This window comes from Conger conger, chromosome 15, assembly GCF_963514075.1.
Source record: "Conger conger chromosome 15, fConCon1.1, whole genome shotgun sequence".
In the NCBI taxonomy this organism is placed as follows: domain Eukaryota; kingdom Metazoa; phylum Chordata; class Actinopteri; order Anguilliformes; family Congridae; genus Conger; species Conger conger.
Genome location: NC_083774.1, coordinates 41,925,880 through 41,950,759, shown reverse-complemented (window position 1 = coordinate 41,950,759; position 24,880 = coordinate 41,925,880). Strand labels below are relative to the sequence as shown.

The 24,880-nt window shown below is 42.6% G+C and overlaps 1 long non-coding RNA gene and 3 other non-coding genes across 5 annotated transcripts; 3 read left to right on the top strand and 1 right to left on the bottom strand.

Moving 5' to 3' along the window:
• Nucleotides 1–2,161: 2,161 nt before the first annotated feature.
• Nucleotides 2,162–2,268, top strand: LOC133112668 (U6 spliceosomal RNA). Its single transcript, XR_009705486.1, has one exon. It is a non-coding gene; the product is annotated as a U6 spliceosomal RNA (small nuclear RNA).
• Nucleotides 2,269–7,870: 5,602 nt separating this feature from the next.
• Nucleotides 7,871–7,977, top strand: LOC133112161 (U6 spliceosomal RNA). Its single transcript, XR_009705055.1, has one exon. It is a non-coding gene; the product is annotated as a U6 spliceosomal RNA (small nuclear RNA).
• Nucleotides 7,978–13,613: 5,636 nt separating this feature from the next.
• On the top strand, nt 13,614–13,720 carry LOC133112667 (U6 spliceosomal RNA). The gene has a single exon (XR_009705485.1). It is a non-coding gene; the product is annotated as a U6 spliceosomal RNA (small nuclear RNA).
• A 3,026-nt stretch (nt 13,721–16,746) lies between these two features.
• LOC133112022 (uncharacterized) lies at nt 16,747–19,096 on the bottom strand. 2 transcript variants are annotated; one of them, XR_009705031.1, is made up of 4 exons: nt 18,977–19,096; nt 18,291–18,330; nt 17,781–17,915; nt 16,747–17,666 (listed from the first exon to the last, which is right to left on the bottom strand). It is a non-coding gene; the product is annotated as an uncharacterized LOC133112022 (long non-coding RNA). The 2 variants fall into 2 exon arrangements; XR_009705030.1 differs by having other exon boundaries at nt 18,301–18,330; nt 18,977–19,091.
• Nucleotides 19,097–24,880: the final 5,784 nt, after the last annotated feature.

Sequence of the window (24,880 nt, the reverse complement as noted above, 5' to 3'; positions counted from 1 at the left end):
AACGGGAAACCGCAATGCTGTGTGAATTCTGTTGGGTGAAACATTCGCAGCATTGAAAACCATTCGCGTTTTTTCCCCTTTACATAGTTCTGAATGAAGATCAGGTATATCATTCTGAGTACAGTAAAAAATAAAATAAAAAAGGAACTTTGTACATGGGGTATATTCCAGATGTCTCATTAAAAATGCATGTCTTACGAAATTTAAAACGAAATTAGATTGAAGGCTTCACAATAGCCCACAGTCTTGTCCCGGAGGCTAGAACCTAAAGGCATATGGTGATGCAGCGTCTTTTGGTTATTACTGCTCTAGCCTTTGGAATAGCCTGCCGATGGGTCTTCGCGACTCCAAATCCGTAGACATTTTAAAAAGAAATCGTAAGACACACCCTGTTGTAGTTCTGTCTGTAACGTGGTACACAAATAAAGTTTTGCGTAGCCACGCCTGTATTTGCACTCGGCCTACACGGGCAGATGGCTTCGTCGCCTACGGGAGATAATATTGTATTTTTCCAAATAGTTTCACTTGTTTCAGTTCGGTGCAATATGGACGCGTGCTCACATAAAACAGTGCTACTGCGGCCGGACGTCTCTCGGGTAAGGTTGCCTGCTGTAGGCGGTCCGCATGTCACGTTAACTTGGTGTGGAATCAACTTGTTCGCTTGCTAGCTAACGACTGGTGGCCATAGTCCTTCGCCTCCGCGTCGTACAGTAACCCCCTTGTTAACAAGATTATTCCTGATACACGTCGTAAATACAGTCGTGTAGGCTATTTATTGCATTTTCTGGAAGGCTTGGCTGCTGTGCGAGGATTATCCAGCTACTGAGCAAACTGTTTCCACGTGCTAGGCCGGCTATAGCTAGCTCGTTTGCTACCTTGGCGAGGCGATGTAATTTAGTGCTCCGGTGCCTCGCTTATTGTATGTGTCTGGCCATTTTGCATGCTTAGAGATTGGGGAAGTAGATGAGAAGCACCGTACGTGGCACAGGTAAAGACAATTGTCACAACATTTTCAGAGGCCATGCTGGAAAACGTGGCATTTCCCCCACGTAGGCCCAGCGGACGCCAAAAGTCGCCGTGTTAAGTTAGCCTACACCACAGAAGTAAATAATCGTGTGCCATAGTGGCTAGCTAACGAAAACGACAACGCAGAAGAACCACTCAGCTTGCTTTGGTTGGATATACACACACGGCAGTCTGCTGAGTGGTCAAAGAGGGAATGCTGCTTTCCACGTTTGTTTTGAGCAAACACTCGTGTTTCGAAGAACTCGTTTCCTCCGCGTTTTCGTCCTTTTTAGTGAATTTCGAGTGCTTACTCTAAATTAACTTTTGATGAATTGCCTTGAAAAACTCAGCCTCCAGTTTCTGTTATAGTGTAAAGTACCTTTCGGGCGTACTGTATATGGTATTAAAAACCATGCAGTGTTTTTTTGTTTTTTTCTCAAGTGTCTCTATTAATTGTATGTAAACGATGTTCTTCCCATAGACTGTATCAAAGTAAGGCTCTTCCGTGCATGCACCGTCTTTTTGACGGTTTTCCCTTTTCTAGCTGGAGAGCCCTTGTGAAAGGAATGAGCCGACTGACCTCTGGTGGCAATTACTAGCAATGTACGGGGAGATCCGGAAGTACCGTATTTGAATTTGAAGATGGCGGGCTCCTTGTTTACTTTTCTTCAGATTTTACCTTTTGCTGTCAGATGGCCTGACCTTACCTATACCTAGTAATACTATTGTTTTGTTGTTGTGTTTTTTCTTTTTCTTTCAGTGTGCGATGAATCTTTCAAGCATGTTCAGCTGATGGTGACTGAGATGAGGACAGCATGCAGCGGACAGGCTGGAGGTGGTGACAGTGCAGTTCTTTGTGAGGGTGCAGCCAATAGCAGGATCGAGGCAGTCGGCTGCATAAGTCGGCAGCGCACATCCGTGGACTCCATTTGCCTGCCTCGGAGGGACATTGATGTCTAAATGTGTTCAGCTCAACATGAGAGGTTGTGTTTGATAAACCTCCTGATGCAGATTTGTCTTGTTTGTAAGTGCTGCCAGTTTAGGCTGTCCTTACGAGGCACACACGCGTGCTATGCATGCTTTCGCACTCAGTCCATGACTGCGAACCATGGCCAGAACCCGCCCCTTAGGTAGCGCAGGCTCAGGTAGGTCTCTTGTGCTCGCTCCGGCAGCACATATACTAAAATTGGAACGATACAGAGAAGATTAGCATGGCCCCTGCGCAAGGATGACACGCAAATTCGTGAAGCGTTCCATATTTTTAACCTTACCTGCGCACCAGTTGATATTTTCATGCCTAACCTGAGCTCTGGGTAACATTTTTTGTGAAGCGGTGCATATTTTGTGCCTTGCCTGAGGTCCAGGTAACATTTATTGGTGATTCTGTGCCTTACCTGAGCTCCAGGGTAACATGTTTTGTGATTTTTGTAAAACAGAAAGTTCTATTTTCATTTATACAAGCTGCTGTCCGGGTGTACCTAATAAAGTGGTCACCGAGTGTCCACTAACTCTGCTCGAGGGCAGAGGCTATTGTGACATCACAGGCTATTGTGACGGCACAGGAAATGGGTGGGCCAAATATTTGCATTTACAGGCTGGTGGACAGGTGTACCTAATAAAGTGGTCACTGAGTGTGTATGAACCGCTAGAGGGCAACGGCTGTTGTGATAGCACAGGCTACTGTGACGTCACGGCAAATTGGTGGTCTTAAGTACGAGTGTAGAGATAAACCTAATAAAGTGAAACTCTGTCCTATTTTAAAAATAGAATCTCCATCTCTGCCGACCTTTTTTTTTTTTTTTTTAAATAAAATATCCATCTCGGTCCTATTTTAAAGAGTAGAACAGGTTCTCTGTATTGTTCCCATTTCAAGGAGTACAACAGGCCACTGAGGTGACTCGTCTTTGAAAAAGGCTTCATACGCCAGCGGACAAGTGCCTGGACATGGGCGGATGCTCTGCGTGAGGTGTGGTATGCTTGTGTGGCCCACTGGTGGGCCAGTAGCTGGCCATCTTCCCTCTGATCAAATAAACCCCAATTTCAAAGAGCAAGGGCTCATTTTTGGATGGTTGTTTGCTTTAGACTTGCAACTTGGCACTTTTTTCCCCCTCCGTTGATTGATGCAAATGTTTCTTTGTGCACTGCACACCACCTTGAGTGTATATTGTAAATAAAACTTTAAATGAGACGAATCGCTGTTGTCTGTTACTCTGACGACACTGAGTATCACGAGGGTATCTCCTAATATTTTGTGACTGTTCATATATCCAGGTCTAGCAAACTCGAATTCAGTTCTTGAGAATGTTTTGCTACTCATTGTCCAATTTCATTTCTTTTCCAGGCAGAAATTTTATTTGATAGTACAAAATGCAGAAAGGGAGCACCGTTGTGATTTTTAAAAATGATTATATTATTATTAATAATAATAATAATAATAATAATAATGACAATACAAATATGGCACAACTCGTTCACAGCAGAACATGGAGAAATGTCATGAGTACAAGAGATGGACGTGAATGGGGACCTACTTGTTGCTGCAACTAAATTCGGCAATTGTTCCAACAGTAGATAATAAACTGCCATCAAACAAAACAAGGACTGATTTGCACGTCCTCAAACTTAAACTGGAGCTATGCTGACGCCTAGTGTTAAAAGCTGAGCGTTTTTCTGCTGTTCAATATGTATGAAAATATATTTTTCACTGGCTTCTAGAGTGACTGCTATCGCGGTCACATGAGAATGATCACTGGTCTGATATTTTAATCACATAAATAAGTAGAATAAATGGAGCATGCCCATGGGAGGCATGTGTCCTGGTCTAAGATGTTCGCAGTGTCATGGTCCAAGCTGATGTCCTGCAGCGCCCGGCCCGTCTGCGACTGAGGTTCCCTGCAATGTGAGGCTGTGCACACAGGAAAAACATGCTTATCACAAGATTTATGAACATGCTATGTGACACAGAGTATTTAAAAGTAATAATAATAATAATAATAATAATAATAATAATAATTAATTTAACTTCACAGGGGCTACCAAGATGTAGTAGTTGACAGACCTAACCACAGCTAGCTAGCTACACTATACCACTGAAATGACTCACTTTTTAAAACATTTCGACAGAAATGATTAAATTGGGGGAGTAATTAGGCTGCATTATTCGTATAGTCACACGCTGAATCGAGGTATGGAGGTAGGTAGGTAGATAGCCAAGCAGCTATCCGCCTTGCAAGCCAGAGAATATTACGTTTTGTAATTAAAACGAAATGTGCGACATGCCAGCTTTGTCTTACGATATATTTCTAATGTAAAAATACGTACATGATGTGTTTATACAGCTGGAAAGTTCTTTCATTCATTCGTTCTGTGTATTAACAGCAACGATAAACGTATTGAACAGCGCGAAAGCCAACTAGCTAGCCTGCTCTGACCATCGCTAACATGAAAATACAAATGATTCTTCTCATTTTAATAAAAATTTCATTAGAAAACGCATTGAAAGCTTACCTTTCACCGATGCGGGAGCAATGGCCGACGCGCCGATTTGAGTCAAAACGGAGGAAGAGCTACAATTGGCCGGCTAAACACGTGATGAATTTGGAACAAACACGTGTTCAATTTGGAACAAATCCGGCCATCTGATTGGCTGAGCCGCTTTGTCAAAGTTGGTGAAAGTTGTAAATTGGAACAAGGCACGGCCTCTGATTGGCTCCAATATTGGAACATATTGGAACATTGGAACAGAGAAGATCGGTAAAGTGGCCAAATCCATTTGACTTTTAAGAGGCCAGCCTGTAGTGCAGTGGCAAGGTCGGCGGTTCGAGCCCCGGTGTAGCTGCGATAAGATCCGCACAGCTGTTGGGCCCTTGGGGGATGCCCTTAACACCCCATTGCTCCAGGGCTGTTTCCTGCTTAGTCTAATCAGGACTTGTCGGTCGCTTTGGATAAAAGCGTCTGCTAAATAACAAATGATTATTTATTTATAGCTTGCATTGTAGCAACTAGACCTAACATCCTCAGAATGACCTACACCGTGGCACGGTGTCATTTTGTTGGGAATGTTAAATGAACCAAAATAAAGAAGAAGAAAAAAAAAAAGTGAAACAGCAAAGTTGGGTGAATTTTGTAACTTTGAGTTGCATCAGGCAAGTATATTTCTCGAGTTATCAAAATACATTAGTTGTATTGTAGACTGGTTTCCGGTTTAATTTTGTCTTTCAACCTATAGGTACAACACACATCAGGACATGTAGGTCTCTTTGGATAAAAGCGTCTGCTAAATAACAAATGATTATTTATTTATTTATTTATTTATTTATTTATTCATTTATTTATTTGCTAGCATTGTGGCAACTCAACCTAACATCCTCAGGATGGCCTACACAGTGGCACGGTGTTATTTTGTTGGGAATGTAAGGTATATTTCTCGAGTTATGAAAATACATAAGTTGTATTGTAGACTGGTTTTATTTTGTCTTTGAACCTGTAGGTACACCGCACATCCCGATAGAAACACACATCAGGACTTGTCGGTAGCTTTGGATAAAAGCGTCATCCTCAGGAAGGCCTACACAGTGGCACGGTGTTATTTTGTTGAGAATGTCTGTCCTCCAGGGTCCTCGTCGCACTTCATTGTGCGTCGCTCTGGATAAGAGCGTCTGCTAAATGCCTGCAATGTAATGTAATGTAATGTGAAAAAGAAAGAACGGGAAACCGCAATGCTGTGTGAATTCTGTTGGGTGAAACATTCGCAGCATTGAAAACCATTCGCGTTTTTTCCCCTTTACATAGTTCTGAATGAAGATCAGGTATATCATTCTGAGTACAGTAAAAAATAAAATAAAAAAGGAACTTTGTACATGGGGTATATTCCAGATGTCTCATTAAAAATGCATGTCTTACGAAATTTAAAACGAAATTAGATTGAAGGCTTCACAATAGCCCACAGTCTTGTCCCGGAGGCTAGAACCTAAAGGCATATGGTGATGCAGCGTCTTTTGGTTATTACTGCTCTAGCCTTTGGAATAGCCTGCCGATGGGTCTTCGCGACTCCAAATCCGTAGACATTTTAAAAAGAAATCGTAAGACACACCCTGTTGTAGTTCTGTCTGTAACGTGGTACACAAATAAAGTTTTGCGTAGCCACGCCTGTATTTGCACTCGGCCTACACGGGCAGATGGCTTCGTCGCCTACGGGAGATAATATTGTATTTTTCCAAATAGTTTCACTTGTTTCAGTTCGGTGCAATATGGACGCGTGCTCACATAAAACAGTGCTACTGCGGCCGGACGTCTCTCGGGTAAGGTTGCCTGCTGTAGGCGGTCCGCATGTCACGTTAACTTGGTGTGGAATCAACTTGTTCGCTTGCTAGCTAACGACTGGTGGCCATAGTCCTTCGCCTCCGCGTCGTACAGTAACCCCCTTGTTAACAAGATTATTCCTGATACACGTCGTAAATACAGTCGTGTAGGCTATTTATTGCATTTTCTGGAAGGCTTGGCTGCTGTGCGAGGATTATCCAGCTACTGAGCAAACTGTTTCCACGTGCTAGGCCGGCTATAGCTAGCTCGTTTGCTACCTTGGCGAGGCGATGTAATTTAGTGCTCCGGTGCCTCGCTTATTGTATGTGTCTGGCCATTTTGCATGCTTAGAGATTGGGGAAGTAGATGAGAAGCACCGTACGTGGCACAGGTAAAGACAATTGTCACAACATTTTCAGAGGCCATGCTGGAAAACGTGGCATTTCCCCCACGTAGGCCCAGCGGACGCCAAAAGTCGCCGTGTTAAGTTAGCCTACACCACAGAAGTAAATAATCGTGTGCCATAGTGGCTAGCTAACGAAAACGACAACGCAGAAGAACCACTCAGCTTGCTTTGGTTGGATATACACACACGGCAGTCTGCTGAGTGGTCAAAGAGGGAATGCTGCTTTCCACGTTTGTTTTGAGCAAACACTCGTGTTTCGAAGAACTCGTTTCCTCCGCGTTTTCGTCCTTTTTAGTGAATTTCGAGTGCTTACTCTAAATTAACTTTTGATGAATTGCCTTGAAAAACTCAGCCTCCAGTTTCTGTTATAGTGTAAAGTACCTTTCGGGCGTACTGTATATGGTATTAAAAACCATGCAGTGTTTTTTTGTTTTTTTCTCAAGTGTCTCTATTAATTGTATGTAAACGATGTTCTTCCCATAGACTGTATCAAAGTAAGGCTCTTCCGTGCATGCACCGTCTTTTTGACGGTTTTCCCTTTTCTAGCTGGAGAGCCCTTGTGAAAGGAATGAGCCGACTGACCTCTGGTGGCAATTACTAGCAATGTACGGGGAGATCCGGAAGTACCGTATTTGAATTTGAAGATGGCGGGCTCCTTGTTTACTTTTCTTCAGATTTTACCTTTTGCTGTCAGATGGCCTGACCTTACCTATACCTAGTAATACTATTGTTTTGTTGTTGTGTTTTTTCTTTTTCTTTCAGTGTGCGATGAATCTTTCAAGCATGTTCAGCTGATGGTGACTGAGATGAGGACAGCATGCAGCGGACAGGCTGGAGGTGGTGACAGTGCAGTTCTTTGTGAGGGTGCAGCCAATAGCAGGATCGAGGCAGTCGGCTGCATAAGTCGGCAGCGCACATCCGTGGACTCCATTTGCCTGCCTCGGAGGGACATTGATGTCTAAATGTGTTCAGCTCAACATGAGAGGTTGTGTTTGATAAACCTCCTGATGCAGATTTGTCTTGTTTGTAAGTGCTGCCAGTTTAGGCTGTCCTTACGAGGCACACACGCGTGCTATGCATGCTTTCGCACTCAGTCCATGACTGCGAACCATGGCCAGAACCCGCCCCTTAGGTAGCGCAGGCTCAGGTAGGTCTCTTGTGCTCGCTCCGGCAGCACATATACAAAAATTGGAACGATACAGAGAAGATTAGCATGGCCCCTGCGCAAGGATGACACGCAAATTCGTGAAGCGTTCCATATTTTTAACCTTACCTGCGCACCAGTTGATATTTTCATGCCTAACCTGAGCTCTGGGTAACATTTTTTGTGAAGCGGTGCATATTTTGTGCCTTGCCTGAGGTCCAGGTAACATTTATTGGTGATTCTGTGCCTTACCTGAGCTCCAGGGTAACATGTTTTGTGATTTTTGTAAAACAGAAAGTTCTATTTTCATTTATACAAGCTGCTGTCCGGGTGTACCTAATAAAGTGGTCACCGAGTGTCCACTAACTCTGCTCGAGGGCAGAGGCTATTGTGACATCACAGGCTATTGTGACGGCACAGGAAATGGGTGGGCCAAATATTTGCATTTACAGGCTGGTGGACAGGTGTACCTAATAAAGTGGTCACTGAGTGTGTATGAACCGCTAGAGGGCAACGGCTGTTGTGATAGCACAGGCTACTGTGACGTCACGGCAAATTGGTGGTCTTAAGTACGAGTGTAGAGATAAACCTAATAAAGTGAAACTCTGTCCTATTTTAAAAATAGAATCTCCATCTCTGCCGACCTTTTTTTTTTTTTTTTTAAATAAAATATCCATCTCGGTCCTATTTTAAAGAGTAGAACAGGTTCTCTGTATTGTTCCCATTTCAAGGAGTACAACAGGCCACTGAGGTGACTCGTCTTTGAAAAAGGCTTCATACGCCAGCGGACAAGTGCCTGGACATGGGCGGATGCTCTGCGTGAGGTGTGGTATGCTTGTGTGGCCCACTGGTGGGCCAGTAGCTGGCCATCTTCCCTCTGATCAAATAAACCCCAATTTCAAAGAGCAAGGGCTCATTTTTGGATGGTTGTTTGCTTTAGACTTGCAACTTGGCACTTTTTTCCCCCTCCGTTGATTGATGCAAATGTTTCTTTGTGCACTGCACACCACCTTGAGTGTATATTGTAAATAAAACTTTAAATGAGACGAATCGCTGTTGTCTGTTACTCTGACGACACTGAGTATCACGAGGGTATCTCCTAATATTTTGTGACTGTTCATATATCCAGGTCTAGCAAACTCGAATTCAGTTCTTGAGAATGTTTTGCTACTCATTGTCCAATTTCATTTCTTTTCCAGGCAGAAATTTTATTTGATAGTACAAAATGCAGAAAGGGAGCACCGTTGTGATTTTTAAAAATGATTATATTATTATTAATAATAATAATAATAATAATAATAATAATAATGACAATACAAATATGGCACAACTCGTTCACAGCAGAACATGGAGAAATGTCATGAGTACAAGAGATGGACGTGAATGGGGACCTACTTGTTGCTGCAACTAAATTCGGCAATTGTTCCAACAGTAGATAATAAACTGCCATCAAACAAAACAAGGACTGATTTGCACGTCCTCAAACTTAAACTGGAGCTATGCTGACGCCTAGTGTTAAAAGCTGAGCGTTTTTCTGCTGTTCAATATGTATGAAAATATATTTTTCACTGGCTTCTAGAGTGACTGCTATCGCGGTCACATGAGAATGATCACTGGTCTGATATTTTAATCACATAAATAAGTAGAATAAATGGAGCATGCCCATGGGAGGCATGTGTCCTGGTCTAAGATGTTCGCAGTGTCATGGTCCAAGCTGATGTCCTGCAGCGCCCGGCCCGTCTGCGACTGAGGTTCCCTGCAATGTGAGGCTGTGCACACAGGAAAAACATGCTTATCACAAGATTTATGAACATGCTATGTGACACAGAGTATTTAAAAGTAATAATAATAATAATAATAATAATAATAATAATAATTAATTTAACTTCACAGGGGCTACCAAGATGTAGTAGTTGACAGACCTAACCACAGCTAGCTAGCTACACTATACCACTGAAATGACTCACTTTTTAAAACATTTCGACAGAAATGATTAAATTGGGGGAGTAATTAGGCTGCATTATTCGTATAGTCACACGCTGAATCGAGGTATGGAGGTAGGTAGGTAGATAGCCAAGCAGCTATCCGCCTTGCAAGCCAGAGAATATTACGTTTTGTAATTAAAACGAAATGTGCGACATGCCAGCTTTGTCTTACGATATATTTCTAATGTAAAAATACGTACATGATGTGTTTATACAGCTGGAAAGTTCTTTCATTCATTCGTTCTGTGTATTAACAGCAACGATAAACGTATTGAACAGCGCGAAAGCCAACTAGCTAGCCTGCTCTGACCATCGCTAACATGAAAATACAAATGATTCTTCTCATTTTAATAAAAATTTCATTAGAAAACGCATTGAAAGCTTACCTTTCACCGATGCGGGAGCAATGGCCGACGCGCCGATTTGAGTCAAAACGGAGGAAGAGCTACAATTGGCCGGCTAAACACGTGATGAATTTGGAACAAACACGTGTTCAATTTGGAACAAATCCGGCCATCTGATTGGCTGAGCCGCTTTGTCAAAGTTGGTGAAAGTTGTAAATTGGAACAAGGCACGGCCTCTGATTGGCTCCAATATTGGAACATATTGGAACATTGGAACAGAGAAGATCGGTAAAGTGGCCAAATCCATTTGACTTTTAAGAGGCCAGCCTGTAGTGCAGTGGCAAGGTCGGCGGTTCGAGCCCCGGTGTAGCTGCGATAAGATCCGCACAGCTGTTGGGCCCTTGGGGGATGCCCTTAACACCCCATTGCTCCAGGGCTGTTTCCTGCTTAGTCTAATCAGGACTTGTCGGTCGCTTTGGATAAAAGCGTCTGCTAAATAACAAATGATTATTTATTTATAGCTTGCATTGTAGCAACTAGACCTAACATCCTCAAAATGACCTACACCGTGGCACGGTGTCATTTTGTTGGGAATGTTAAATGAACCAAAATAAAGAAGAAGAAAAAAAAAAAGTGAAACAGCAAAGTTGGGTGAATTTTGTAACTTTGAGTTGCATCAGGCAAGTATATTTCTCGAGTTATCAAAATACATTAGTTGTATTGTAGACTGGTTTCCGGTTTAATTTTGTCTTTCAACCTATAGGTACAACACACATCAGGACATGTAGGTCTCTTTGGATAAAAGCGTCTGCTAAATAACAAATGATTATTTATTTATTTATTTATTTATTTATTTATTTATTTATTTATTTATTTATTTATTTATTCATTTATTTATTTGCTAGCATTGTGGCAACTCAACCTAACATCCTCAGGATGGCCTACACAGTGGCACGGTGTTATTTTGTTGGGAATGTAAGGTATATTTCTCGAGTTATGAAAATACATAAGTTGTATTGTAGACTGGTTTTATTTTGTCTTTGAACCTGTAGGTACACCGCACATCCCGATAGAAACACACATCAGGACTTGTCGGTAGCTTTGGATAAAAGCGTCATCCTCAGGAAGGCCTACACAGTGGCACGGTGTTATTTTGTTGAGAATGTCTGTCCTCCAGGGTCCTCGTCGCACTTCATTGTGCGTCGCTCTGGATAAGAGCGTCTGCTAAATGCCTGCAATGTAATGTAATGTAATGTGAAAAAGAAAGAACGGGAAACCGCAATGCTGTGTGAATTCTGTTGGGTGAAACATTCGCAGCATTGAAAACCATTCGCGTTTTTTCCCCTTTACATAGTTCTGAATGAAGATCAGGTATATCATTCTGAGTACAGTAAAAAATAAAATAAAAAAGGAACTTTGTACATGGGGTATATTCCAGATGTCTCATTAAAAATGCATGTCTTACGAAATTTAAAACGAAATTAGATTGAAGGCTTCACAATAGCCCACAGTCTTGTCCCGGAGGCTAGAACCTAAAGGCATATGGTGATGCAGCGTCTTTTGGTTATTACTGCTCTAGCCTTTGGAATAGCCTGCCGATGGGTCTTCGCGACTCCAAATCCGTAGACATTTTAAAAAGAAATCGTAAGACACACCCTGTTGTAGTTCTGTCTGTAACGTGGTACACAAATAAAGTTTTGCGTAGCCACGCCTGTATTTGCACTCGGCCTACACGGGCAGATGGCTTCGTCGCCTACGGGAGATAATATTGTATTTTTCCAAATAGTTTCACTTGTTTCAGTTCGGTGCAATATGGACGCGTGCTCACATAAAACAGTGCTACTGCGGCCGGACGTCTCTCGGGTAAGGTTGCCTGCTGTAGGCGGTCCGCATGTCACGTTAACTTGGTGTGGAATCAACTTGTTCGCTTGCTAGCTAACGACTGGTGGCCATAGTCCTTCGCCTCCGCGTCGTACAGTAACCCCCTTGTTAACAAGATTATTCCTGATACACGTCGTAAATACAGTCGTGTAGGCTATTTATTGCATTTTCTGGAAGGCTTGGCTGCTGTGCGAGGATTATCCAGCTACTGAGCAAACTGTTTCCACGTGCTAGGCCGGCTATAGCTAGCTCGTTTGCTACCTTGGCGAGGCGATGTAATTTAGTGCTCCGGTGCCTCGCTTATTGTATGTGTCTGGCCATTTTGCATGCTTAGAGATTGGGGAAGTAGATGAGAAGCACCGTACGTGGCACAGGTAAAGACAATTGTCACAACATTTTCAGAGGCCATGCTGGAAAACGTGGCATTTCCCCCACGTAGGCCCAGCGGACGCCAAAAGTCGCCGTGTTAAGTTAGCCTACACCACAGAAGTAAATAATCGTGTGCCATAGTGGCTAGCTAACGAAAACGACAACGCAGAAGAACCACTCAGCTTGCTTTGGTTGGATATACACACACGGCAGTCTGCTGAGTGGTCAAAGAGGGAATGCTGCTTTCCACGTTTGTTTTGAGCAAACACTCGTGTTTCGAAGAACTCGTTTCCTCCGCGTTTTCGTCCTTTTTAGTGAATTTCGAGTGCTTACTCTAAATTAACTTTTGATGAATTGCCTTGAAAAACTCAGCCTCCAGTTTCTGTTATAGTGTAAAGTACCTTTCGGGCGTACTGTATATGGTATTAGAAACCATGCAGTGTTTTTTTGTTTTTTTCTCAAGTGTCTCTATTAATTGTATGTAAACGATGTTCTTCCCATAGACTGTATCAAAGTAAGGCTCTTCCGTGCATGCACCGTCTTTTTGACGGTTTTCCCTTTTCTAGCTGGAGAGCCCTTGTGAAAGGAATGAGCCGACTGACCTCTGGTGGCAATTACTAGCAATGTACGGGGAGATCCGGAAGTACCGTATTTGAATTTGAAGATGGCGGGCTCCTTGTTTACTTTTCTTCAGATTTTACCTTTTGCTGTCAGATGGCCTGACCTTACCTATACCTAGTAATACTATTGTTTTGTTGTTGTGTTTTTTCTTTTTCTTTCAGTGTGCGATGAATCTTTCAAGCATGTTCAGCTGATGGTGACTGAGATGAGGACAGCATGCAGCGGACAGGCTGGAGGTGGTGACAGTGCAGTTCTTTGTGAGGGTGCAGCCAATAGCAGGATCGAGGCAGTCGGCTGCATAAGTCGGCAGCGCACATCCGTGGACTCCATTTGCCTGCCTCGGAGGGACATTGATGTCTAAATGTGTTCAGCTCAACATGAGAGGTTGTGTTTGATAAACCTCCTGATGCAGATTTGTCTTGTTTGTAAGTGCTGCCAGTTTAGGCTGTCCTTACGAGGCACACACGCGTGCTATGCATGCTTTCGCACTCAGTCCATGACTGCGAACCATGGCCAGAACCCGCCCCTTAGGTAGCGCAGGCTCAGGTAGGTCTCTTGTGCTCGCTCCGGCAGCACATATACTAAAATTGGAACGATACAGAGAAGATTAGCATGGCCCCTGCGCAAGGATGACACGCAAATTCGTGAAGCGTTCCATATTTTTAACCTTACCTGCGCACCAGTTGATATTTTCATGCCTAACCTGAGCTCTGGGTAACATTTTTTGTGAAGCGGTGCATATTTTGTGCCTTGCCTGAGGTCCAGGTAACATTTATTGGTGATTCTGTGCCTTACCTGAGCTCCAGGGTAACATGTTTTGTGATTTTTGTAAAACAGAAAGTTCTATTTTCATTTATACAAGCTGCTGTCCGGGTGTACCTAATAAAGTGGTCACCGAGTGTCCACTAACTCTGCTCGAGGGCAGAGGCTATTGTGACATCACAGGCTATTGTGACGGCACAGGAAATGGGTGGGCCAAATATTTGCATTTACAGGCTGGTGGACAGGTGTACCTAATAAAGTGGTCACTGAGTGTGTATGAACCGCTAGAGGGCAACGGCTGTTGTGATAGCACAGGCTACTGTGACGTCACGGCAAATTGGTGGTCTTAAGTACGAGTGTAGAGATAAACCTAATAAAGTGAAACTCTGTCCTATTTTAAAAATAGAATCTCCATCTCTGCCGACCTTTTTTTTTTTTTTTTTTTAAATAAAATATCCATCTCGGTCCTATTTTAAAGAGTAGAACAGGTTCTCTGTATTGTTCCCATTTCAAGGAGTACAACAGGCCACTGAGGTGACTCGTCTTTGAAAAAGGCTTCATACGCCAGCGGACAAGTGCCTGGACATGGGCGGATGCTCTGCGTGAGGTGTGGTATGCTTGTGTGGCCCACTGGTGGGCCAGTAGCTGGCCATCTTCCCTCTGATCAAATAAACCCCAATTTCAAAGAGCAAGGGCTCATTTTTGGATGGTTGTTTGCTTTAGACTTGCAACTTGGCACTTTTTTCCCCCTCCGTTGATTGATGCAAATGTTTCTTTGTGCACTGCACACCACCTTGAGTGTATATTGTAAATAAAACTTTAAATGAGACGAATCGCTGTTGTCTGTTACTCTGACGACACTGAGTATCACGAGGGTATCTCCTAATATTTTGTGACTGTTCATATATCCAGGTCTAGCAAACTCGAATTCAGTTCTTGAGAATGTCTTGCTACTCATTGTCCAATTTCATTTCTTTTCCAGGCAGAAATTTTATTTGATAGTACAAAATGCAGAAAGGGAGCACCGTTGTGATTTTTAAAAATGATTATATTATTATTAATAATAATAATAATAATAATAATAATGACAATACAAATATGGCACAACTCGTTCACAGCAGAACATGGAGAAATGTCATGAGTACAAGAGATGGACGTGAATGGGGACCTACTTGTTGCTGCAACTAAATTCGGCAATTGTTCCAACAGTAGATAATAAACTGCCATCAAACAAAACAAGGACTGATTTGCACGTCCTCAAACTTAAACTGGAGCTATGCTGACGCCTAGTGTTAAAAGCTGAGCGTTTTTCTGCTGTTCAATATGTATGAAAATATATTTTTCACTGGCTTCTAGAGTGACTGCTATCGCGGTCACATGAGAATGATCACTGGTCTGATATTTTAATCACATAAATAAGTAGAATAAATGGAGCATGCCCATGGGAGGCATGTGTCCTGGTCTAAGATGTTCGCAGTGTCATGGTCCAAGCTGATGTCCTGCAGCGCCCGGCCCGTCTGCGACTGAGGTTCCCTGCAATGTGAGGCTGTGCACACAGGAAAAACATGCTTATCACAAGATTTATGAACATGCTATGTGACACAGAGTATTTAAAAGTAATAATAATAATAATAATAATAATAATAATAATAATAATAATAATTAATTTAACTTCACAGGGGCTACCAAGATGTAGTAGTTGACAGACCTAACCACAGCTAGCTAGCTACACTATACCACTGAAATGACTCACTTTTTAAAACATTTCGACAGAAATGATTAAATTGGGGGAGTAATTAGGCTGCATTATTCGTATAGTCACACGCTGAATCGAGGTATGGAGGTAGGTAGGTAGATAGCCAAGCAGCTATCCGCCTTGCAAGCCAGAGAATATTACGTTTTGTAATTAAAACGAAATGTGCGACATGCCAGCTTTGTCTTACGATATATTTCTAATGTAAAAATACATACATGATGTGTTTATACAGCTGGAAAGTTCTTTCATTCATTCGTTCTGTGTATTAACAGCAACGATAAACGTATTGAACAGCGCGAAAGCCAACTAGCTAGCCTGCTCTGACCATCGCTAACATGAAAATACAAATGATTCTTCTCATTTTAATAAAAATTTCATTAGAAAACGCATTGAAAGCTTACCTTTCACCGATGCGGGAGCAATGGCCGACGCGCCGATTTGAGTCAAAACGGAGGAAGAGCTACAATTGGCCGGCTAAACACGTGATGAATTTGGAACAAACACGTGTTCAATTTGGAACAAATCCGGCCATCTGATTGGCTGAGCCGCTTTGTCAAAGTTGGTGAAAGTTGTAAATTGGAACAAGGCACGGCCTCTGATTGGCTCCAATATTGGAACATATTGGAACATTGGAACAGAGAAGATCGGTAAAGTGGCCATCCAGGCCACCGTTCATTCTTCTCAGTGGAGAAAGGAGGGGCCCGCAGGGCCCCCTGCGCTCTGCGCCCGGTCGGAGGTTCGAATCCGACCCCGGCCGAATTGCCGAATTATCTGTTGCGTTGTGTATATGCAGAATTCAAGGGCCAAATAGTATAGGAACTGTTTCTGTACATGTATTGGCACTACATTAGTAACTGGCGCTATATGTACACATATTAACTGCATTGGAACTATGAATATGCAGATTGTCAGAAATTTTAATTGTAAATGCACATAATTTGAATGTCAGGAATGGTAGTGTGTAGAATTTTAAATGAACGGTCACTTCCAATGCAGAATGTCAGAAAATGTAACTTGTCAGAATAATGCAGAGAGACTATTGGCTTTATGTGTATGTTTTATTCTTATACAACACATTGACAGCAGAAATGAATTATACAGAGATGTTGTAATTGTGAACATCAATGCAATGTATTAACTAACTGAAATAAAAAGACAAAATTAAAAAAGACAGAGAAAAGAGTTTGCTTTTCACTGACTCTATTGATGACTTTTTTAGTTACTTTTGTTAGATAAAACAGCGATTGCAGTACACAATCCAAAACACATTTGGCAGGGATAATTGGCTTGGGACTGACTGACTGCCTGTCTAGACAGTCAGTGATGCAGGAGAAGGAAGGACATTAAAAGCTTTGAAGCTTTGATTTGTATGCATGAGAAGGAAGGAAATCGTTCTCACTTTCAAAGACTCAAATCAAGTATTGTTAAATTCAGAAACAAAAGACAAGCATTTCCTTTCACAAGCATTTCCTTAAATGATTGCAATATGCAATGATCCAAACATTGACGCACAAGCTGCTTCACTGTAATACAATTGTGTTTAAAAAACATACACACTTAATAATGCTGAACTTTAGACATAAAGTAACAGCACTATACAAAATGGGAAACATTGATGCACACCACTGGGAGCTTTACTGTGTCCATATAAAAAAAGTGTCCATTACAAATGCAGCCGAGGGCACACTTTTGACATTTCAGTGTTCCCATTGCAGGACCGGCTTTTGTCTGGTGCTTCACCTCAGTCCAAGGACTGCAGGCAATGTAGCTCTGAGGGTCTTCAGCACACGCAAGCCTCTACACCTCGCCAAGGTACCGGTCCAAGTAGAGGGCAGATCACAGAACTATATACAATAAAAGCGTCCTCCACCCAGCCAGTGGATCAGCGTCCATGTGTGTCCTTCATCTCTGCCAACCACTCCTGCACCGATTTGCCGGCAGCAGTGGATCAGAACGCGATGTTGCCCAAATGGCTATGGCCAAATCGCCACTGTTTCGGCTGTCCGCACTTTAGGCAGATGTACTTCTCCTCACGCTGTCAGGGATGCGGGTACCCACCACGTCCTGCTGAAGCACAGCTCTCCCACGCCTTCTGCCTCCGGGAGAACCCGAGAGCAATAAACACCACATGTTAGCATGTCAGTCAGCAGAAAGCTACACATCACAGGATTACGGCATACAATTTCTGCATCGTGCCACCACTTACCACTGGGAGAGAGTGCGCTGGTTCAACTCAAAGAGGCTGTGGCTTCGGCCCGTCCCTCCTCTTCTCCTCCGGCGGCGGCGGTGGGAGGTGCAGGCGGGGGGAGCGGGTGTGGGACCTCTACGACAGCAGGATCGCCTTTGCAGAGACGTACCAAAAAAATAAAAATCATTTTAAAACAAAAACCTATGTGTTTGTGTCAATCAAGCATTGAAATGAGATGCTTTTTAACTATGATTACAAGCAGCTCAGCCCAAATAAGTGCCATAGTTATTATGGTTGTCAGTGATGTACATTAGAAATTGCATCTACAGTAATGCCATAAATTTGCCCAGTGCCAGTATACCAGGGGGTGCAGGAGAAGATGGGTGTGATCAAAAAGAAAGATGAGCCTCTAAGACAGGGAAATGCAAAAGTTGCAGTTACGCGCAGGGTGAAAGCCACAGCTAGGCAGCGATGGATGGATGACAGGACAAAGGTACAAAGCATGCATAAACACATTGAATCTCTTACCCAAACCTACCATTCCTATTTCAAGGAGATCCTTCTTTCTCTGATAAATATTACAATGAAAGAACAGTTAATTCAAATTGTATTATACCAAACTGACAATACTTTATAAAACACAGTCAAAATAAAGATGCAAACAAATCACAAGGTTTGAGAATATGGGAAGTTACATAAAGTATGCTTTAAATTGTGATATATTTTAAATGAGCGACTGAGATGCCATTACTGACTGACAGTTGTCGTGTATGCCAAAACATTTCTTAAACATTTCGAAAGAAATTATTACACTGGGGAGTCAAACCATTACTCCTACTGTACACACCGATTCTACTGTATGGTTCCGGTTCGGTCTGTAGCTAGCTTGCCAAAGCAGCTATCCACCTTGCAAACAAACTAATATTACGTTTTATAATTAAAACGAAACGTGCGACATGCCAACTTTGTCTTACGACATATTTCTAATGTAAAAATACATACATAATGTGTTTATACGCCGGGAAAGTTCATTCATTCTGTGTATTAACGTTAACGAGTTCGGTGCCGTTTAAGTCATACAAACGTATTAAACAGCCCGAAAAACGGCTCGAAAGCCAACCGGCTAGCCCGCTCTGACCATCGCGAACACGAAAATATAAATAATTTTTCCGATTTTAATATAAATTTCATTAGAAAACGCATTGAAAGCTTACCTTTCACCGATGCGAGAGCAATGGCCGGCGCGCCGATTCGAGTCAAAACGGAGGAAGAGCTACAATTGGCCGGCTAAACAGGTGATGAAATTGGAACAAACACGTGACGAATTTGGAACAAATCCGGCCATCCGATTGGCCGAGCAGCTTTGTCAAAGTTGGAAATTGGAACAAGGGACGGCCCGTGATTGGCTCCAATATTGGAACATATTGGAACATTGGAACAGAGAAGAACGCCGACTCTTAGGCGCAAGGATGACACGCAAATTCGTGAAGCGTTCCATATTTTTAACCTTACCTGCGCACCAGTTGATATTTTCATGCCTAACCTGAGCTCTGGGTAACATTTTTTGTGAAGCGGTGCATATTTTGTGCCTTGCCTGAGGTCCAGGTAACATTTATTGGTGATTCTGTGCCTTACCTGAGCTCCAGGGTAACATGTTTTGTGATTTTTGTAAAACAGAAAGTTCTATTTTCATTTATACAAGCTGCTGTCCGGGTGTACCTAATAAAGTGGTCACCGAGTGTCCACTAACTCTGCTCGAGGGCAGAGGCTATTGTGACATCACAGGCTATTGTGACGGCACAGGAAATGGGTGGGCCAAATATTTGCATTTACAGGCTGGTGGACAGGTGTACCTAATAAAGTGGTCACTGAGTGTGTATGAACCGCTAGAGGGCAACGGCTGTTGTGATAGCACAGGCTACTGTGACGTCACGGCAAATTGGTGGTCTTAAGTACGAGTGTAGAGATAAACCTAATAAAGTGAAACTCTGTCCTATTTTAAAAATAGAATCTCCATCTCTGCCGACCTTTTTTTTTTTTTTTTTAAATAAAATATCCATCTCGGTCCTATTTTAAAGAGTAGAACAGGTTCTCTGTATTGTTCCCATTTCAAGGAGTACAACAGGCCACTGAGGTGACTCGTCTTTGAAAAAGGCTTCATACGCCAGCGGACAAGTGCCTGGACATGGGCGGATGCTCTGCGTGAGGTGTGGTATGCTTGTGTGGCCCACTGGTGGGCCAGTAGCTGGCCATCTTCCCTCTGATCAAATAAACCCCAATTTCAAAGAGCAAGGGCTCATTTTTGGATGGTTGTTTGCTTTAGACTTGCAACTTGGCACTTTTTTCCCCCTCCGTTGATTGATGCAAATGTTTCTTTGTGCACTGCACACCACCTTGAGTGTATATTGTAAATAAAACTTTAAATGAGACGAATCGCTGTTGTCTGTTACTCTGACGACACTGAGTATCACGAGGGTATCTCCTAATATTTTGTGACTGTTCATATATCCAGGTCTAGCAAACTCGAATTCAGTTCTTGAGAATGTTTTGCTACTCATTGTCCAATTTCATTTCTTTTCCAGGCAGAAATTTTATTTGATAGTACAAAATGCAGAAAGGGAGCACCGTTGTGATTTTTAAAAATGATTATATTATTATTAATAATAATAATAATAATAATAATAATGACAATACAAATATGGCACAACTCGTTCACAGCAGAACATGGAGAAATGTCATGAGTACAAGAGATGGACGTGAATGGGGACCTACTTGTTGCTGCAACTAAATTCGGCAATTGTTCCAACAGTAGATAATAAACTGCCATCAAACAAAACAAGGACTGATTTGCACGTCCTCAAACTTAAACTGGAGCTATGCTGACGCCTAGTGTTAAAAGCTGAGCGTTTTTCTGCTGTTCAATATGTATGAAAATATATTTTTCACTGGCTTCTAGAGTGACTGCTATCGCGGTCACATGAGAATGATCACTGGTCTGATATTTTAATCACATAAATAAGTAGAATAAATGGAGCATGCCCATGGGAGGCATGTGTCCTGGTCTAAGATGTTCGCAGTGTCATGGTCCAAGCTGATGTCCTGCAGCGCCCGGCCCGTCTGCGACTGAGGTTCCCTGCAATGTGAGGCTGTGCACACAGGAAAAACATGCTTATCACAAGATTTATGAACATGCTATGTGACACAGAGTATTTAAAAGTAATAATAATAATAATAATAATAATAATAATAATAATTAATTTAACTTCACAGGGGCTACCAAGATGTAGTAGTTGACAGACCTAACCACAGCTAGCTAGCTACACTATACCACTGAAATGACTCACTTTTTAAAACATTTCGACAGAAATGATTAAATTGGGGGAGTAATTAGGCTGCATTATTCGTATAGTCACACGCTGAATCGAGGTATGGAGGTAGGTAGGTAGATAGCCAAGCAGCTATCCGCCTTGCAAGCCAGAGAATATTACGTTTTGTAATTAAAACGAAATGTGCGACATGCCAGCTTTGTCTTACGATATATTTCTAATGTAAAAATACGTACATGATGTGTTTATACAGCTGGAAAGTTCTTTCATTCATTCGTTCTGTGTATTAACAGCAACGATAAACGTATTGAACAGCGCGAAAGCCAACTAGCTAGCCTGCTCTGACCATCGCTAACATGAAAATACAAATGATTCTTCTCATTTTAATAAAAATTTCATTAGAAAACGCATTGAAAGCTTACCTTTCACCGATGCGGGAGCAATGGCCGACGCGCCGATTTGAGTCAAAACGGAGGAAGAGCTACAATTGGCCGGCTAAACACGTGATGAATTTGGAACAAACACGTGTTCAATTTGGAACAAATCCGGCCATCTGATTGGCTGAGCCGCTTTGTCAAAGTTGGTGAAAGTTGTAAATTGGAACAAGGCACGGCCTCTGATTGGCTCCAATATTGGAACATATTGGAACATTGGAACAGAGAAGATCGGTAAAGTGGCCAAATCCATTTGACTTTTAAGAGGCCAGCCTGTAGTGCAGTGGCAAGGTCGGCGGTTCGAGCCCCGGTGTAGCTGCGATAAGATCCGCACAGCTGTTGGGCCCTTGGGGGATGCCCTTAACACCCCATTGCTCCAGGGCTGTTTCCTGCTTAGTCTAATCAGGACTTGTCGGTCGCTTTGGATAAAAGCGTCTGCTAAATAACAAATGATTATTTATTTATAGCTTGCATTGTAGCAACTAGACCTAACATCCTCAGAATGACCTACACCGTGGCACGGTGTCATTTTGTTGGGAATGTTAAATGAACCAAAATAAAGAAGAAGAAAAAAAAAAAGTGAAACAGCAAAGTTGGGTGAATTTTGTAACTTTGAGTTGCATCAGGCAAGTATATTTCTCGAGTTATCAAAATACATTAGTTGTATTGTAGACTGGTTTCCGGTTTAATTTTGTCTTTCAACCTATAGGTACAACACACATCAGGACATGTAGGTCTCTTTGGATAAAAGCGTCTGCTAAATAACAAATGATTATTTATTTATTTATTTATTTATTTATTTATTTATTTATTTATTTATTTATTCATTTATTTATTTGCTAGCATTGTGGCAACTCAACCTAACATCCTCAGGATGGCCTACACAGTGGCACGGTGTTATTTTGTTGGGAATGTAAGGTATATTTCTCGAGTTATGAAAATACATAAGTTGTATTGTAGACTGGTTTTATTTTGTCTTTGAACCTGTAGGTACACCGCACATCCCGATAGAAACACACATCAGGACTTGTCGGTAGCTTTGGATAAAAGCGTCATCCTCAGGAAGGCCTACACAGTGGCACGGTGTTATTTTGTTGAGAATGTCTGTCCTCCAGGGTCCTCGTCGCACTTCATTGTGCGTCGCTCTGGATAAGAGCGTCTGCTAAATGCCTGCAATGTAATGTAATGTAATGTGAAAAAGAAAGAACGGGAAACCGCAATGCTGTGTGAATTCTGTTGGGTGAAACATTCGCAGCATTGAAAACCATTCGCGTTTTTTCCCCTTTACATAGTTCTGAATGAAGATCAGGTATATCATTCTGAGTACAGTAAAAAATAAAATAAAAAAGGAACTTTGTACATGGGGTATATTCCAGATGTCTCATTAAAAATGCATGTCTTACGAAATTTAAAACGAAATTAGATTGAAGGCTTCACAATAGCCCACAGTCTTGTCCCGGAGGCTAGAACCTAAAGGCATATGGTGATGCAGCGTCTTTTGGTTATTACTGCTCTAGCCTTTGGAATAGCCTGCCGATGGGTCTTCGCGACTCCAAATCCGTAGACATTTTAAAAAGAAATCGTAAGACACACCCTGTTGTAGTTCTGTCTGTAACGTGGTACACAAATAAAGTTTTGCGTAGCCACGCCTGTATTTGCACTCGGCCTACACGGGCAGATGGCTTCGTCGCCTACGGGAGATAATATTGTATTTTTCCAAATAGTTTCACTTGTTTCAGTTCGGTGCAATATGGACGCGTGCTCACATAAAACAGTGCTACTGCGGCCGGACGTCTCTCGGGTAAGGTTGCCTGCTGTAGGCGGTCCGCATGTCACGTTAACTTGGTGTGGCATCAACTTGTTCGCTTGCTAGCTAACGACTGGTGGCCATAGTCCTTCGCCTCCGCGTCGTACAGTAACCCCCTTGTTAACAAGATTATTCCTGATACACGTCGTAAATACGGTCGTGTAGGCTATTTATTGCATTTTCTGGAAGGCTTGGCTGCTGTGCGAGGATTATCCAGCTACTGAGCAAACTGTTTCCACGTGCTAGGCCGGCTATAGCTAGCTCGTTTGCTACCTTGGCGAGGCGATGTAATTTAGTGCTCCGGTGCCTCGCTTATTGTATGTGTCTGGCCATTTTGCATGCTTAGAGATTGGGGAAGTAGATGAGAAGCACCGTACGTGGCACAGGTAAAGACAATTGTCACAACATTTTCAGAGGCCATGCTGGAAAACGTGGCATTTCCCCCACGTAGGCCCAGCGGACGCCAAAAGTCGCCGTGTTAAGTTAGCCTACACCACAGAAGTAAATAATCGTGTGGCTAGCTAACGAAAACGACAACGCAGAAGAACCACTCAGCTTGCTTTGGTTGGATATACACACACGGCAGTCTGCTGAGTGGTCAAAGAGGGAATGCTGCTTTCCACGTTTGTTTTGAGCAAACACTCGTGTTTCGAAGAACTCGTTTCCTCCGCGTTTTCGTCCTTTTTAGTGAATTTCGAGTGCTTACTCTAAATTAACTTTTGATGAATTGCCTTGAAAAACTCAGCCTCCAGTTTCTGTTATAGTGTAAAGTACCTTTCGGGCGTACTGTATATGGTATTAAAAACCATGCAGTGTTTTTTTGTTTTTTTCTCAAGTGTCTCTATTAATTGTATGTAAACGATGTTCTTCCCATAGACTGTATCAAAGTAAGGCTCTTCCGTGCATGCACCGTCTTTTTGACGGTTTTCCCTTTTCTAGCTGGAGAGCCCTTGTGAAAGGAATGAGCCGACTGACCTCTGGTGGCAATTACTAGCAATGTACGGGGAGATCCGGAAGTACCGTATTTGAATTTGAAGATGGCGGGCTCCTTGTTTACTTTTCTTCAGATTTTACCTTTTGCTGTCAGATGGCCTGACCTTACCTATACCTAGTAATACTATTGTTTTGTTGTTGTGTTTTTTCTTTTTCTTTCAGTGTGCGATGAATCTTTCAAGCATGTTCAGCTGATGGTGACTGAGATGAGGACAGCATGCAGCGGACAGGCTGGAGGTGGTGACAGTGCAGTTCTTTGTGAGGGTGCAGCCAATAGCAGGATCGAGGCAGTCGGCTGCATAAGTCGGCAGCGCACATCCGTGGACTCCATTTGCCTGCCTCGGAGGGACATTGATGTCTAAATGTGTTCAGCTCAACATGAGAGGTTGTGTTTGATAAACCTCCTGATGCAGATTTGTCTTGTTTGTAAGTGCTGCCAGTTTAGGCTGTCCTTACGAGGCACACACGCGTGCTATGCATGCTTTCGCACTCAGTCCATGACTGCGAACCATGGCCAGAACCCGCCCCTTAGGTAGCGCAGGCTCAGGTAGGTCTCTT